At 34.1% G+C, this 18,122-nt stretch overlaps 1 protein-coding gene across 1 annotated transcript in view; it reads left to right on the top strand.

The window, feature by feature from the left end:
• The first annotated feature begins 2,968 nt into the window (after positions 1 to 2,968).
• Positions 2,969 to 18,122, top strand: part of LOC114362005 (G-protein coupled receptor moody) — a 43,781-nt gene continuing 28,627 nt past the window's right edge. The window contains exon 1 of the mRNA XM_028317241.1: positions 2,969 to 3,214. The gene's annotated coding sequence lies outside the window, so the exon portion shown is untranslated. The remainder of the gene's footprint in view (positions 3,215 to 18,122) is intronic.

Here is an 18,122-nt window from a genome sequence, read left to right as displayed (position 1 = left end):
AATGGTTCTCCTTGAGTCTAAAATTGCGTTGACCTAATAAGGAAAGGAGCAATAATAATTAGTCTAGCGATCCCAAAAAAAATGTGATTAACCTACAAAGTTAAATTAAATTAGCAGTAATTAATATCCATGTGATTCAACGATGTTAACAAAGGTATTGTGTCTAAAAGTTATGCTAATTGATCACTAGTCACCTTGCTCTGATAATGATCATGATGAACTTTGAATGCTTCATTACGCTCATTTTCTAATCAGGTTCATATTATACAGATTATGTTCGCGATCGCGCCAAAATGTCGTACCTACTTAGGCTGAGTTGCACCACCTAACTTTGACCGTAACTTTAACGATAACCGGTGTTTTTGTATGGAGTTTGACAGATTTTTGACGTTTGTCATAGTTAAAGTAAGATGGTGCAACCCGGCCTTAGAGTATGATAGTACTGACTACACCTGAAGCATTGTAACAACATAAAATATCATGCAACTATACCTAAGCTTATTTTACTAATTGACTATAAATTAAAAACATGTATAATCTTATTTAACTCTTTAATTTTGTGCATTTGATATAGAAAGTGCAAAACATATTGACAGTTTGCCTTAATAAATTAGTTGACAATAAATAAATGCATAGGCACCTACTTCCTCATACACTTTCGGTTTTTATCAGCAGTAAAATATTTAGGGACCGACGCCGACCTGATAAAGGTAGCGGGAAGGCGCTGGATGCAGGCCGCTACCAACCGTGCGATGTGGAAGTCATTGGGGGAGGCCTATGTTCAGCAGTGGACGTCCTGTGGCTGAAATGATGATGATGATGAAATATTTATAGGCAACTAATTTAATTTGTCAGTGCCAATAAAAACTGTTTATTTATCAAATAAAGCCAAATAATACTGACACCAAGCAATCTATGTATCTATTTTTTCAGTAACAATAAGGCCCGGACTACAAAAATTGCGATCACACAACTGAGACAAAAGACGTCCGAAAAAAAAAGATTAGGTATTTTAGTATGATTTAGTTATGTACAGACAAATCGTAATTTTTGCTTCAAAGATTTGATATTTCATCACAAGCATTAATAAGCTCGATTTGAGGTGTTCATCCCAAATACAATTAATTAAGCTGACGAAACGTGGCGGGGGTGTAAAATTTCACTGTCCCACTTTTGCGAAGCCATTTTGTTTATAGCCTCAGGTTATTCGGGACGGTTCCTTATACAGGGTGGTGTCAAATGTATATTGGGCAAAAGATGTGTTATAATATAGCATAATAAAACAGAAGCCTACAAGCCTATCTGCAAAAAATAAATTACCTATTTTGGTTTGGTACCAAGTAATTCGGTTTTACTTGACAAAGTAATATACTTATGCGAAAAAATACATAACGTCATAAAAATTATGCAAATGAAATGGATCCAATTTTGACTGTCTTTTATGGATTTTTCTGGTAGGTAGTGCAAAGTTAAGAACAAGATGTGGATATTTTTTTCTTAATCTTTGTCCCTTTGATGATAACAATTTAGCAAATAAACTAAAACTGTGAAAGAAAATAGGTAAATCGTTCTGTAAAGCAGACGAAATCACGGCTTCCAACTAGTTACTTACTAACTTAGTTACTACTAAACTAACTAGATTAGATTTCTTGCCTGCCGAACTCGACTGTTTTACGTAGTTTTTATTCTTTAAAATTCTTTATTTTCCACTTTAAAGAATCTTACAAGACAAATTAATCATCTTATCGACTCGACAAATTAATAAAAAATAGCGCTAATTACAAACTAAGTATGAAACCATTGCATCGAGATTCGCTACATTAAGTTTTATGATACTCTTTTTCAGAGTTCCTATTTTATTTAAGGTGCTTAAATAATTTTATTTAGTGCAAAAAGAGTTAACAAAGTAGTTTGAGTATAAAAGAACAGAAAAAATAATATCAATCTGACCGCTTAACACGTTGACCTCTCAGTCGTGCTAACCACAAAAAAAAACTATTTAGGTAAAACAAATGTTATAATACTGTACCTAATGAAATGCTTAAAAAATATTTCAAGTCAATTATCAACAGAATCGAAGCAGTTAAATTTAATATAACAATAAACCAGTTAGTTTCGTTCGTTATTGTAAAGCGAATGTTTTCTTTATTAGTAAACATTTATCTATGACAGCATAATATTATCACGCAAAGAATAAGCAATCGGAAAAATATTAAATTCTTTGCATTTTCAGTATTATTTGTTTTAATTTAATATCAGATTGGTTAAGGATGCTGTAAGGTGAAATAAAATTGGTTTTTAAGCGAATAATTTGAAGTTAATCATATTATTTAATTGCAACTTAATAAGTAAACAAAAGTATTAAGATGCAAATTGAAAATTCCAGCGGTAGCGATAGTAGAAATTATTAATTAAAAAGTATCGATTGCGATTCGTGCGAGTTTCATTCGTGTGGATCGATATTATGCGAACATTGATTAATTTATCTTTACGACCTTGTTTAATAATAATAATAAACAAAACAATCTGTTAATAGATAAATTAGTACTATTAAATGAATTAGTTGAAAACTTTTTTTACAAAATGAAAAATCCCTAGCTACCAAAAGCACAATTTAAAGCACAACTACAAACTCAGCCCTAAATATTCAGAATTAAAGTAAAATATTCTTAACCGTAACATTTTACTTATAGCGTTTTAGAATTGTACTCTAAATTGAACTTTATTGTAAAGCAATAAAACTGGAACAGGTTTGCACTTTGAAACATGAATGACGCAGCCAGCTGTGGCCGTACGAGAATGACTCATTCCGGTTGTACCGTCCCATGACGAGTGCTAGATTAGTTATCAATCTTACCATTTTGTGAATAGAGTTTAAATTGTTGTGAGGTTAAAGCCTTAGCGTGCTTGTATTGACAATGCGCATGGGCATTGTGCGTTACCGTCTACTATTTGATTGTGACGCTCAGTGTGACAGATACCGTCATCGGCGACGCACGTGTGTACGAATATCTTGCCGCCTTTTTCGTAAAAATAATATTTATGTGACAAAAAATATTGTGATGAACGAAACGGTCAGATATGTGGCGAGGATTGTTATAGTGACGATTTTTTATTATACCATTTTGAACGTGTTCAAGGAAGCTAAAAAATACTGGTACGGGATTGAAGAAGATACTGTGTGATTGTGATCTCCGTTTGCTGACAAATTTTCGTAAGTTTTTTTCTACCCACTTATATTTTTTAATTCATTACAGATGTTGTCTGTTAAATAACATAAATTGATTAATTACAATTCTGTAAAGAAAAAGTGTTATAATAACTTCTTCCATTTTAATACGTAATTAATTAAACAATTATTCTATTAAAAATTATTGTGAAAACGATTTTGCTATTTAGATCATAGATAACGAAAAATACACGAAACTTGAGACATTTTAAAATATGTGACCGGTTATCCGTGAAATAAAATAGATCATCGTAACCAGGAAATTAATAAATATACCTTTATGATTCATAAGCATTTCCTAGTGAATAAAAAAAGAAACAATCGTTAGTCTACATGTCTACGGATTGCACGCATTGCTATGACTAATATGCATATTTTGTAAACACGTCATAATTGCAAAATAAATACCTAGTAATATAATACCTACTTAGTAACTGTCAATAAACTCGGAATTAGTATGAGGAACAAACACCTCACTTCCTAATATATTCACGCACGTATCATTAATGCGAATAACATGTTGTGGTTGGCGTTACGGCTCGCCGGATAACTGCGAAAAACATTACAATCTTTTGTTTTAGTCACGGCTTTATCATAGTTTAATTAATTGACCGTAGATCGCGTTTTGCACGGGGTTTCTTCGTGCCGGTAGTCATGAAATAACGAGATTACTTACCTAATATTTGTGTGGATTAATCAGATTTTTTTGTTTGAAATCTGATGCTGCTCTGGCGTTTGAAATAGACATAGTTAGTTACATCTTACAGACAGTATTATCCCGATACATGTTTTTTTTTCTTGGGCAGTTAAAGTGTTAAGTCTTTTAATTCTACAACCAATTTACATAAACATTTAACTTGTCCCACTTGAATTGGGTTAAACTTTAAAAGTACTTTAATTCACCACAATAAAACCCACAGCATCTAAAAAAAAACCTTTTGTACAGTAAAATAATTGCAGTGCTAATTAGACTATGTCGAGGTGATAAATTATTTTTTTAAATCTAATCAGCATTATCTTGCTTTTTAGACTAGGACTCAAAGATATTTAAAAAGCCTCTTTTTCATCACTGTCAAGTTTTCCAGATTTTTCTCATGACAATATTGCAGCAGCTACAAGCAATTATTGGGATATTCTGAATTCAGGTTTTTACAAAACGAACGCCCTGTATTGTTTTGGGGATAATTCCAATATATTTGCTTGGGATACTCTAGCAGCTCATGGATATTGTATAAGTTTGTTTAGGGTAAACGTTCATTTTATATCGTGTATCCTTCATCTTCAATATCTCATCCATATTGAGTTAATTATGCAATGACCCGTCAGTCCGTCAGTCACTAGAGCTGGAGTAATATCTTGTAGTATTGGATCTGTTTTACTTTTCTGGAAAACAAATGACTCGAAAATTACAATATTTTCATAAGCATTTATTCTTCTTCTTTTCGTGGTGACAACAAACCTACACAGTGTCAGCACAAAATTCCGCCACAAGAGTGTATTCTAGAAATACCTAAATGCAAAAAAAAAAACTTATCGTTACTTACCCATAATAATTAAATGGGAATGTGTAAATTATACCTATTATATAATTGTCAATTTATTCATAGAAAACCTTGTATTCTACTGAACATTAATCTTGTTCTTAACTAAAAAAAAACGTAAAACTTCTAGACAGATAGTACGTATCCAAACAATAGACCATAGATCCTATTTTGTGCCATAGACATCTACTCGTCAATCAGAACCAAAATACTCTTCTGTATTCATCTATTAAACAAACGTTTACCCTAAGCGGGAATCGACCCCCGATCGCTTCTAGCTTTGTAGTCTGCTGTGCAAACCACAAAGACCACATGCCAATTAAATTTCTTATATTATTCACAAATTATTTACCGTCAAGTAACATTTCAACGGTGTATTTCCGCGATGCTAGTTGTTTACCACAACTCGACGACCAAACTAAAATTGGCCACTACTAAATTAAGCCTACACTGTAGAGCAAATAAATCGAACAGTTTAAAGCTGGTAACTATTAATTCATTTTGAGGTGATGTTTACTTTGATGTTGGACTGAACAAACTGACTGTAGAATTATTACTTTTTTCAGTTCATGCCTGTGTTGACAATTTGTAACAGCAACACTTAGGTGCTTATTCAGTGTCGAATACAATTTGTCTGACTCAATTTATTCCACCAAGTCTTTACAAACACGTCTTACAATTTAAAATAATTGATTAGAGACAAGCTGGGTTTTTCAAACATAGCTGAATTAAATTCAATTATTGTGTACGAGAGGGCTTTCGCCCGTCTCAATTCCTATAACCCACGATCAACTAAACACGCCGTGTGAGTTCTAAAAATAACGTCAATAAATTCGATTATTTTGTCCCCGCGTGTAAGGTAGGACTAGGGTTGCCAGGTCCAAAAACACAGAAGCCGGACACGCCTTTTTTGCCATGTGTTAATTAGTGTCATAGCTCATGAGTGAATACTATCAACTATCATCTTCGAATCGGTAGCCCAACATCCTGATACGCGCATGACGTGTGCTTTCGACTGGCGCGATAAAAAGCCTTATAAAAGCCGGACAAGAGAATTTTTGGCCGGCCAAGTCCCTAAAAAGCCAAACATGTCCGGCTAAAGCCGGACACCTGGCAACCCTAGATAGGACGCACCCAACGGATTTCAGTGAAACATGAAATAAATCCCTTTCACATCGTAAACGTCGGTTCAAACGCAAATGAAAAATTACTTCGGTTGATCTAATTTTGTTTCAAACCAAAATTAAAGCCGATTTTTTGTAAAAGTTTTCGGAAGGAAAGGGACTGTATTGAAGCAATACAAACGATAACAAATTGACCTTTTTAATGTCCTTTGAGATATGATTTATTCATTTCAGAAGTAAAATCTTTAATTTTATTTGGTTTCTTAGCCGATGTTGATGACCTTTTGCCCTAGGGCAAAGGTCAAAAATCACAAGGTATAAAAAATAACAGACAGGTCAATCGCAAGTTAAATTTCCTGCTCCAATTCATAATTAGTCAACTGGGACATAGTGGCATCACATAGAACATAAAATGTGATTCATGAGCCATTTCAGCTGCCTTTATAAAACTTGCACTGTTAAGTGTCCATTAACCGAGACCACAGTAAAAGGGAATAGTAAATCATCTTCAATTATTTTTTCGTTGAAATAGTTCCTTGATTTTTTAGTCAGAGAGCCTGAGATAGCCACTTTTACTAGTTTGTTCGGTATAAATTTATTTTGTTTTATTCGGTTTTCCTTTAGCTAGCTTTGCCATATGGATTTTAGACTACGGGGATCGCGCAACCCCTAGCGGTCTAAAACACCGTCCTACAAAATATTAACTAAATTTTAAAAAATCTCCCAATATCCTAACACTCTAAGCCTAGACCATTGATTTTTCGTCGGCCGATGGTTTAGTCGGGACGTTGATCAGTGCATCATGTCAGTCATGGGCATGTATGGAAGTGCGCACATTACACCGATTTGATTTGGCCGATTCTTCATACAAATTAAAATCTGGCCCAACTATCGGCCAACTAAAAATCGGTGATCTGCGCCTAGGCTAAATCAGGACAAAAACTTAATTTTATTTTACTTCAAGTTTTACTATGCCTTGCCCACCGCCGGCTATTTATTCAGTTGTAAATATGTGGGTCACATACAATACAATCACTCAAGACAATGGGAAAATTATTCGCAAGTAAGGTCTGCAAATTACAACTAAACTTTTTTCGTGTTGACCTCACAGTGAATCATAAGAAGAAATAGGTTTCTCACCCAAAAAGATAAATTGATTCTGATTCTGATGAACTATTCATAATTTAGGTACAGTCAGCGTCAAAACAATAGGCCGTGATATCCAAAGTGGCCAAAAAGTCGATTCCAAATGTATTTAAGGCGATTATCATACTGCGCCGCGCTCCGCCGCGCGGCCGCGGTCCGCGTGATTTCATATAAAAAATCCCGCGCGCAGATGCGTTGTCGTTGTGCCGAGCGTGTTTTCTATACAAACTGAGGTACTTCCATACAATGATTAAATCAGTCGTCTCACGAACCGCGGCGGAGCGCGGCGCAGTGTGATAATCGCCTAAGTACAAAAACGTGTTGCGAACTTTTTGGCTACTTTGGTTTTCACGACGTATTTGACGCTGACTGTACATATCGTGCATACAACTGCAGGTATTCTAATCAAAGATGATTTACTAATATAGGTAATTCTCATTTACAATAATTTATCTGATGAAAAGCGAACCTAAATATCCATCTAACCAGAAACATGCTCATCACACATCAATAAAACGGTTTGGCGTCCTATGTGGTTGTAATAAATACTATTATTCAACAAAAAAAATATGTTTTGATGCGCACACTGTATACCTAACAAGTCAAGATATTTAATTAACCGTTACATGTAGGCAGTAAAAGACCAGTTATGATCATAATCAACCGCCTCTGTGGTCTAGTGGTAAGACCACCTGCTTCAGACGCAGAGGTCCCGGGTTCGATTCCCAGTGGGGGCAAATTTTTCTGTTCGGTTTGGTTGGTGGTAGGGCTTGTTCTAAGCCCACCTGGCTAGCTACCACCATCTTACCTAAGTCTGTCGCCATAACAACAATGTTAACAGCATTGTTGTTCCGGCAGTTAGAGGTAAGATAGCCAGTTCCTCCGTGGTTGAGGATTCCGGGTGAAGCTCGCTTTCACCTTCGGCCTGATCGTCACTTACCATCAGGTGAGATACAGGCCAAGAGCTTCCTCGTTGTAGATTAAAAAAAATTAAACATGAATAGGAAAAAACTGGCTAACGAGTTTGTTATAAAATAAATAAAAAATCATAATGATTACATAGTCTCAAAATAAGCAAATCGTGTTCCTATTAGGGAATTAGATAACAGTTGTTCACATAAAATGTTATTATAACAAACATAATAATCCTTTTTGTGCTATTATTAGTACTTTACCTACTTATTTTGAATCATTCATTGACTTTTACCCAGTGACTGTGCGAGGTTTGTGTAATTAGATTATTAATATAAAAAAAAAAACAAATAATTATAATTAATCATCAATTTATAATTATTTAAAAGACCCAAATTGTAATGAGTTAATGAATTTAAAGGCAAACAAATGACTAAATAGGCATGCTAAACAATAACGTCACAGTATTTTATACAGTTTAAAAATATTAATTCATAAAGTTTAAACTGAAATCTATGTAGTTAAGTAAGTACATGTAAAAGTAAACTCTACTCAAATTCTCTGTTTTGCCTAACTTTTTGGTTAGCTGGAAGAGAATGCCATATAATATTGGCATTAAGCTCGCCTGTTTGAACCGCTATTTAGTATGTGTGTGCAATAAAGATTTTAAATAAATAAACTATAAAACAAGTTCCCTATTAACCAGGGACTTCCATCTCATCTCATCTTTTCAATCGGCAGAGCACGTGCATGGCGATTACAGCTGTCTATATTTCTAGACTAGCTTTCCGCCCGCGGCTTCGCGCGCGTGGACCATATTATCTACATATTTTACGGAACCCTACTTTTTTTCAAAATAAAATTTAGCCTATGTTACTCGTGGATAATGTAGCTTCCGAATGATGAAAGAATTTTTAAAAACGTTCCAGTAGTTTTTGAGCCTATTCATTACAACCAAACAAAGAAACAAAGTTTTCCTCTTTATTATATTAGTGTAGATGGATTTCCAGGGCACTTAATGTTAATGAAACCCTTAATCTCTCAGGCTAGGCTGTAGTTCCCGAGGGCATAACGTTTTCCTGTGAAACCAATTTTCTTTATCACGTGGTAACAAATGCTTTTAGATCGTGGTCCTTTTGACAGCCATCGATTTATCACTTTTGAGTAAGTACACCACCAAGTATTTGTGTTAACTTTAATTTGGTACAAAGTGTCCTAATTAAATGTTCTAAGTTACAAAAAAATACACTTTATTTACTACAAGTTATAATTATGTTGCTGTGCTACCTATGTCATAAAATATGCAATAAACTTCATTGGCACAAAACGGAACGTCTTAATAGCGTTGAAAACGAATTAAATTTATCGTAGTGCGAAAATCTGTAAATGTGGTAAGTAGGTATTAGTCAGTTTTAATCATGAGTCGTTCCATCAATCCATAGCCATACAATGTGCACAGAATATCTAGTACCTACTTAGGTAACTCAAAATCAAAAATATCGTTATTTGTTTAGACTAATTAAATAAGTTCTTTTACAAATCATCAAAGGCGTCTGCTTCAACCAGAGTCTTTGCAAAGGTTGACAAAGCGCCGCAACAAACTCAGTCACCAGTGTCATCCTGTACTAGTCATCATCATCATCATCTCAACCATAGGACGTCCACTGCTGAACATAGGCCTCTCCCAATGCTTTCCATGTTGCCCGGTTAATAGCGGCCTGCGTCCAGCGCCTTCCTGCTACCTTTACGGTGTCGTCGGTCCACCAGTCGATACTAATAATCATCAACATTCAATTCTCTCTTATTTCTGGAAAAGAAGTCATAGTATTATCAATTGGAAGTCCTTGCACTTTGGCACAGTTAAAATATATTTCGCTAAGACGGACCGGAAGATAATTTAGTGGATTCAGGTCACGATAAGATGTTTAAGGTCAATTTGAGTAACGAACCATTCGGATGATAAACGAAGCAAGTGACAATATACCGTGGAGAACGCTTTGAATTTTAACGATATTTTTTGCATTTCTTTTTCTTAGATTCGAACCGAATTAAATATACTTTTATTCATGACATTTGAAGTGTTTTTTTTATTAGAACACAGTGTTTTTCCAAATGAGTAGATAGGTGATAGGTATAAAAAAATAGGTTAATAAAGATAATAGTCACATGGTGGATTTGGTTTGAACGCAATAAGTAGTAGCGTAAAATACATATTAAAGAAAATTAGTTTTAAGTAAAAGGTGTACCTAGTCGCATGTGCTAGAATATATATATCTACATACCATGATTTATATTAATATTCCACGGTAAATATGTATAATTGGTACACTATTTAACTTGTTAAACACTACACACACAAAACATTGCACAGCCGCCATATTAACTGACAGATTGAAATTCAGATTTATATAATTCGTAAATTAGAATTTATTGTAAGGTTTTTGGTTTCTTAATAATTCAGAATTTAACTATCTCCGATTCTAAATATGAACGATAATATTACCCTATTTTTAATATATTGTAAAATGAGAAACTCCAACTTCCGCTTCCGAATAAAAATAGTTTTAAGATCCTGTGCCGTGATTGGTCGACTGTTCTGATTGGTCGTTTTAAGCCGACCAATCGGAGTTGAGTAAAAAGAGGGAGAATTTGTGTATAAATGGATGGAATTTCTCATGGAGAAGTAGTCTCGACGGATCTTTGAGGTGATGCTGACCAAAGTTAAGTATACATTGTTTATTGGTACTATTATTATGCTTGTTGTGTAATTGTATTGTATTATTGTGATATTGTATTAATACGTGGCTATGTGGCTGCGCCAGGCCTATTATATTGACACCTGGCCAATTGATGGTGACATGCCACGGGGTCGGGTCGGTAGTTTGATGACCAGTATAAAGAAGGACAATGCTTATAGTTGCCGGTTATGATAAGGTACAAAACCTAAGTCTAAACCTAACCTTACCTAAACCTAAGTCTTAACGTAACTTAACTTAGAACTTGTGTTCTGTGTGTTTGATTATAAATACTGGTTATACAAAATACCGTCAAAATGTTAATAATAAATAAGACTTAATTACTGCTAGAGTACTCATTTTTATATAAGTTATAAATATAAATTGTAACTGGTTGAAAAAGAGGCTGACAAAGGTGACTGAGTTTCTTCCGCCACTTCTTCTCAGCACCAGCCCATTTTGTCCCGAAGTGGTGGTAGGGCAAGCTATATTTGGGACGTGTATAAGTGCCCTGGAAAAGGGCTTTATACTGAATAAACCATTTGAATTTATAATTGGATTTTTAATTTGGAACTTGCTTATTTATTAAACTACAGTATTATAGTCCTATATATTTCCACGATATAATACGATATGATAGGAATATAACGTAAAGTATTTTATGCTAGATTTTGCTTAATTTTATTCTTCTTTTTGTGGTAACTTTATTAATTAAAGAATTTGCTTTGATACATTAATATTTACTAATTTACAAATGATTAATGCCTAAAATTCTAACACATGCATTTACATAACATTACAATGATTCTTACTAGAATCTACCTACTATACTTTTCTTAGTGAAATCTTAATTACTTGCTTATTTTCTGAAATTAAAATAATATCTTCTCCTGAATTTTAGTCTGCAGAGTCCTGAAAATCGTAAGCGTGCCATAAAAAAAGGTTTTTTTTTAAATTCCACTGAAATCGGTTCCTTCTCTTCTAAAAATAACATTGCGAATTTTGTTAAAAACAAATAATTCTTTTTATCCTTCAGCTCAAAAGTTACCTATTCTTTTTGTGTTAGCAAGCATGTTAAAAATACTTATCTGGATGTTACTTAACTTACTTCGGTAATTATTATTTTTTACACTTGATTAAAAATTCGTCACTTTGAATTCTATTTACATCGAATGTCAAGCGACTTGTCATGTGTACATAGTAAGGCTACTTGAATGTCTGTGCTATTTCTATATTTACCCCTAAGGTCGTAAAACTACGTAACATTATATCATTGCGTATAAATTGAATTAATTAAATTGCAGCGTCGTACAAAGACCATTCTTCATCAAGGCCAAGACCTTATACTCGTATTATATCGGGAAGATACCAAGTGTGACTAATGTGACAAATAGTTTCTTGTACAATCAGCACATCAACCTACATACAGTTGCAAAATAGTACTTAACACAACTACAATAAGGTCCTACAGTCTTCACCTTCTGCGTCGTCCGTACTCACGATAAAATAAGGTGTCGTAAATTAGTACGCATCAAAATATTACATGCGTACATGTGTGATTTATGTTATTAAAGTCTTATGTACGATTATGAAATGTAACACAGATATACTTTTCATTCTGTTTAAAGTAATCCTAGCTGAGTAAGCAAATAAATTAATTGCGTTGTGGTAACATTGATATTACGAATTTTAAAAAGTAAAACGATCAACTGCTGTAACGCCCCTGGGTCTGCGGGTGTCTATAGGCGACGGTAATCACTTACCATTAGGTGATCCGTCTGCTCGTTTGCCTCCTGTCACATAAAAAAAAAGATCTTTGTTAACATTTAAACATTACAATTAAAATTTTGAGAAGAAAATTGAACTAATAGTTAAATCAATTACCAAAAAGTGTTAAGAATATACATAAAATAGTCTAATGTCTACATAGTACAAATTCTTAAAATCTAGAAAGTCAAGGTGGGATTCCATCTGTAAAGACAACAATTGATAAACACAAACTTGAAGTTGTTTTTCATGAATTCATGTACAAAGTTTATTGTTGTGACTGTGTAAACACAAAGTTTTATGAAGGAAAGTTGACGTCGAGATATTGTTTAAGCAAAAGACTTGTCTCTGGCATGAAAGGTCACCAGTTAAAGTCATCAACCTATCACAAAAGACGGATGTTGACTGGAAAAGTTTGGTTCTGGTACACTTGCGCGAAAGACACTAGCACGAAAGGCATTTTGCCCGAAGACACTAGCGCGAAAAGCCATTTGCGAGCATGGACACTTGCGTGAAAAGACATGAGCGCGAAAGACACTAGCACGAAAGACATTAGCGCAAAAGACACTAGCGCGAAAGACACTAGCCGGAAAGACATTAGCGCGAAAGTCATTTGCAAAATTTTTCGCGCTTGTGTCGTCGCGCAAATGTCTTTCGCGCAAGTGTCCCGAAACGGAAAAGTTTCAGTAAAATTCAGTAATTTCCAGATTGTTTATGTTTATTGTTTACTGTACTATCTATCAACCTGCGCGTGACTAAGACAAAATATGTTTTGCATATTTAAATAAGTATACTTAAATAATTTATTTTTCATAATTTTTAGTTAAAGGAAACCATCGAACATCAATATCTTAACTCATTATAATAATTAATATTCAGTTTGTATTCTTTATGTGGAGGAAAAACCAAGTTCACCGTTATGACAACAAAAATAAAACAGACAAATTATTAAGTAGGTGTTTTTGCTTATAGGAAGTCTTCCAATGACTTGGCCCACTTTTAGCTTGGTCCACGAGCCAAGTCACTGGATTGAATTTTAAATATTTTTTCTTGCATCAACTGGACTCTGAGATTCTACAGTAGATGTTTGTTGATTTAGTATTTAATTTATTAAAGAAAACTTTGAAGGTGGGTCGAGTTACTGAAAGAAAAAAATGATAAAATTTCAATCAAGCGATTTGGCCCGTGGACCAAGCTACCAGTGGGCCAAGTCACTGGAAGACTCAAGCAAGATAACCCTTCTTCTGTCGCAGTCGGGTAAAAACTGGTCAAAATGGATGGCTACGGAATACACCGATCCACTAATGACAGGTCATCATGCATTTTGCGATGTTTATTCTCAGTAGTCATTATTCATTCATACGAATGAATAATACAAAGAAAACTTTGTAAAATACATGTAAAAACGCGAACTTGCGTAAGATGCATGCCAAATCGAGGAATTGTAGGAAAGTTTCTGTTTTTTCTTGGATAATGCAGTGGCCGTATGAAAAATACATGTATTGTTAACTCTGTTTGTATTACAAAGATAGAACCATAATTTTCTCTGTATCCTTTTAGATTATAGTGTGTGTTGTTAATTGAGACGTAGGTATCAAGTTAATCTCAAATAATAAAGATGTAGAGTAGAGCTTACTACTACAGACTTTCAGTACTGCCCTGGAACCAGTATATCATTAGGAGATTATGACACTTCTGAAAATAAGAAGACATGTAAAGAGACAGGCCCCACAAAGGCACCAAAGTGCTAAAATAATGGGTACAAATGAAAAAAAAAAATATTTCGACCATTGCACTTTTGCCTTTTCTCAATACTTACAGAGATAAAGTTCGCTAAACTCAGACAAACACTCGTTTGTCACATAAATTAATAATCAAGTCACAGTTCAACTAATTCCACAGTTCACATCATTTGTATTAATTGCAATCCAGAAAACATTTCGCGTCTCTATTACCAGTAATTAAAGTTTAAATTCTCGCATACAATTTGATGGTATAACCTTACATCTGATATCAACATAACATCGCTGTTATCAAAACAGAGGACTGTTATGTTACCTTTTGAACACACTGGCATAATTCAGGAGATCATTTGATATGAGAATAATGACTTCACCCCGTCTGCGGTGACGTAGAGTCAGCTACAGACAAAAAATACTTTATAATAGTTGCTATTTTGCATCAAATAATAAGTCGTGTAGGTACCTACATGTTAATATTTGCATTTTTTTAAGATTTATCATTATGGGCACAATTTTAGAATAATTACGAGTATAATAGATAAGTAAATCGTAACAATTTTTACGGTTCCTAGTTTTTTATTGCTCAAAAACAATATTTTGTCGCAAATTATATTGGCTTTAAATAATAATACCTACATAATATCTATCATTTTATTACAAAATCATGTATTGACGCTACTTGTCAATTACAATCCACCTATTATAATGTTTGGACCATTCTAATTATGTTGTAGGTAAACAACGATAAATAATCGCATAATATTCCTACAAAAAGTGATAACCATCGGAAGAAACGGATCACACCAAATGTGTGTTTCCTTCATAAACTGAACAAAAGTAATTATAGCTTTCATAACAGTTACTATGAAAACATAAACAGATAATAATTCATTGTTTCCGTTTATTTGGACAACGTTTCACATATTTTCCCTGTACAAATGCCTAGTACAAAACCAAACGATGCAAAAGTTAATTCGTGTCATAAAGTACGATTATTTGTTGCTACGGCTCTCCGGGGTAATTTCAAATGTAAGACTTACAAAGACTGAAGTGACAAACGGCGTCTGAGAACCTCTATAGACTTCTCTACAAAACAAAAGTAGGTATGCGTGTCACATATGTATGTATGTATAACAATGCTTTGCAGAAGCAAGTAATAATTACAATTATTATAATAGGGTGTGTTGCAGTAATTTGTTAACTTCTTGGTTTCCAGAAAGTCTTTAAGATTTTAAACTTTCGCGTTCCATTTTAACTAAAACAGAGAAACACGGGTCTCAACTCGTAATTTTTATATGAGTATTCACAAACGATGCTTGCTTAAGTGTAGCAGCAAATTGAACGCACAGCGTCAAGCTCTGTGATTGGGCCGTGTGTGACCCTGTGCGTCCACGCGCACTGTGAGACTTCATAGTAATGTTTCTGAATACGGGCGATAGTTACTTATAAGCATAGCAGCCGAAACATTAAGCCGTAAATGTCACTCATATCAAATGTCGCGTTTAGACCTGTGATTTTCTCTCCAGAAAGTCACCTTTATTAATGTCCTTCTAGAAGAAAACTTGTCTACTAGGTATTTAGAGGACACCAACTTACTAAGTTTCTGAAGTTAGGGTCTGGAATCTGGAATTCGATTCCTATCGATTTGTTCCCCGGGCAATATGACCCTTTCAGGGCGAAAGTGAATAGATTCTTGCTAGGCAGGTTTATAGGTACCCTAGGCTGTCCCAATGTATGTCAAGTAAGATCTAGGTCGAAATACGTTCTGAATAAAAATTACTGAAATGTAACAAGAAATGAGACTAAAATGAAACATGCATGAAACAGAAAAACTCTGATGCTATTTCCGATCGTCTTTTATTTGGTATTAAGTATTAGGCTGATAAAAATGTTTCCCCTGTAGGGATTCCTGAATTATTAACGGACTCTTCATTACTGAAACTTTTTTACAATGTCGTATAAATGCGAATGAAATTCAAACAAAAAGCTGTTTGAAAGTAGCAAGATGAAACTTATTTTATATTAAAGAAAAATGCCCAAAATGAAATGAACAGAACAAAGTTTTTAATTCAACAAGGTGCGGCTTTTTTTTTTAATTGTCTCATTAACATTAAATATTCCTGGATTGGATTTACGTCAAGCATGCTTTTCGCTAACTTAAAGAATTCTATTATCCTATATAATATCCTATATTATATAATATATCCTATAATGTATATAATATAGGACCTATATCAATTAAGATTGGATTCAGGCCGGAACAGCCGGTGAATCACATACTCGTAACATCACATCACACTAAAAAGGCGAAAGTTTGTGAGTGTGTATGTTTGTTACTTCTTCACGCAAAAACTACTGAACGGATTTTGATGAAACTTTACTGTATTATTGTTTTTAACCCAAATAACATATAGGCTATAATTTATGACGATCTGTGATACTGTATTTCACACGGGTGAAGCCGTGGGAAAAAGCTTTATCACTATAACCAAACTTTTTCCAAGAATTATTACCGCAATTTGCGGCATCACCATATCGATACACTTTCCCCATCCGTTCGGATGTATAATTAGAGATCCCTGGTTAATTAATATGCTCAGTGGGTAGGTGGTCGACGACCGCCGAATATGCCGGGCATAGGGTAACCTTCAAACCAGATCCATCCGGACACAGTCTCTTAACTCTTTAACTGGATTTTTCTTGTCTTAAATAAAAAAAACCCTGCGCATTATTTTCCTTTTCCATGATAAAGCTTGCTAGTTCCTTATTTAACTACAGCCAACGGTGGTTGCATCTTCAAAACCCTCCAGGGACTTTTAACGTCATGAATATTTTGTACGTCGTTTACTGGACGTTTATTTATTTCTAATAACGTATTTTTTCATAGAGAACAAAATCACATTAGTAACTCTACATACTAGTTTATTACTTTGTCATGTAACAAAACATAACCCTCCTTCTGGCGCAGTCTGGTAATAATGTGATCCCAATTGAACTGGACTTATTCTACATCCGGATTTTCATGGCTTTGCAAATATCTAGGTGGTCACCCTTTTTGACCTAGGAAAATGGCTACTATCGGAGGCGGCAGGTTATGTGGGGGCTTGATCGTACTAAATCAAATCAAATCAAGGGTACTAGACACGATCAAGACGCTGTCCGTGGACATCCCGCCCTTGGTGGTCACCCTAGCTAGGTCTAATGGATGCTACCTACGCCATTTGATGCCCATTCAGTAAGTTGGCAGACGGCTCTAATAACAGGTTGTTTTAAACTTAGCAAAGTAGGAACAAGTAAAGCTAACAGACTTTCCTACAAATTATTTAGATAATAAACAATATTATTTTAACAACTGTAATTGTATTATTTCCAAATGTTGAAGTTGAAGAAATATAACTTTAAGAAGTTAATTTTAACGCTTGGGTACGAAGCGAATTTAACAATATCAAAGAATTATTTCCATAAAGTGCATTGACACGTAATTTAGAGACTTTTTACCTATTTCTTATATTGTATAAGAATAATATTTCACGTACTTATTATTATGCAAATAATTAATAAAGTTGCTGTGATTGCTGCCAGTTATTAGATAACTCTGTTTTTTCGATCAATTGATTTCTAATAAGTAGTCTGCCTCTATTATTATTTTTTACAAACATAATCATTATCGTAACATGTAAATAATTGATATTGTGCTCTGTTAGCAAATATTTTCATGTACAAATATATAAAGAAAAATTATTTATTTATTTCTTAAAAATTATATTCGCATAAAGTACAGTACATATGGCGAACTTAATGTCATTCGACACTCTCCTCCAGTTAACCTTACAACCTATGAATAACTCTGTTATTTATGCATAAAATATGTCTTCTTTAAGCTTCTTGCATTCATAGATTACAATTTAGTGTTATTTTTATCTTCT

The sequence above is a fragment of the Ostrinia furnacalis genome, unplaced genomic scaffold (assembly GCF_004193835.3).
Source record: "Ostrinia furnacalis isolate ACB-3 unplaced genomic scaffold, ASM419383v2 OfSCF6103, whole genome shotgun sequence".
Taxonomy (NCBI): domain Eukaryota; kingdom Metazoa; phylum Arthropoda; class Insecta; order Lepidoptera; family Crambidae; genus Ostrinia; species Ostrinia furnacalis.
Note: the sequence above shows the minus strand (reverse complement) of the source record. Positions and strands in the feature narration are given on the sequence as shown.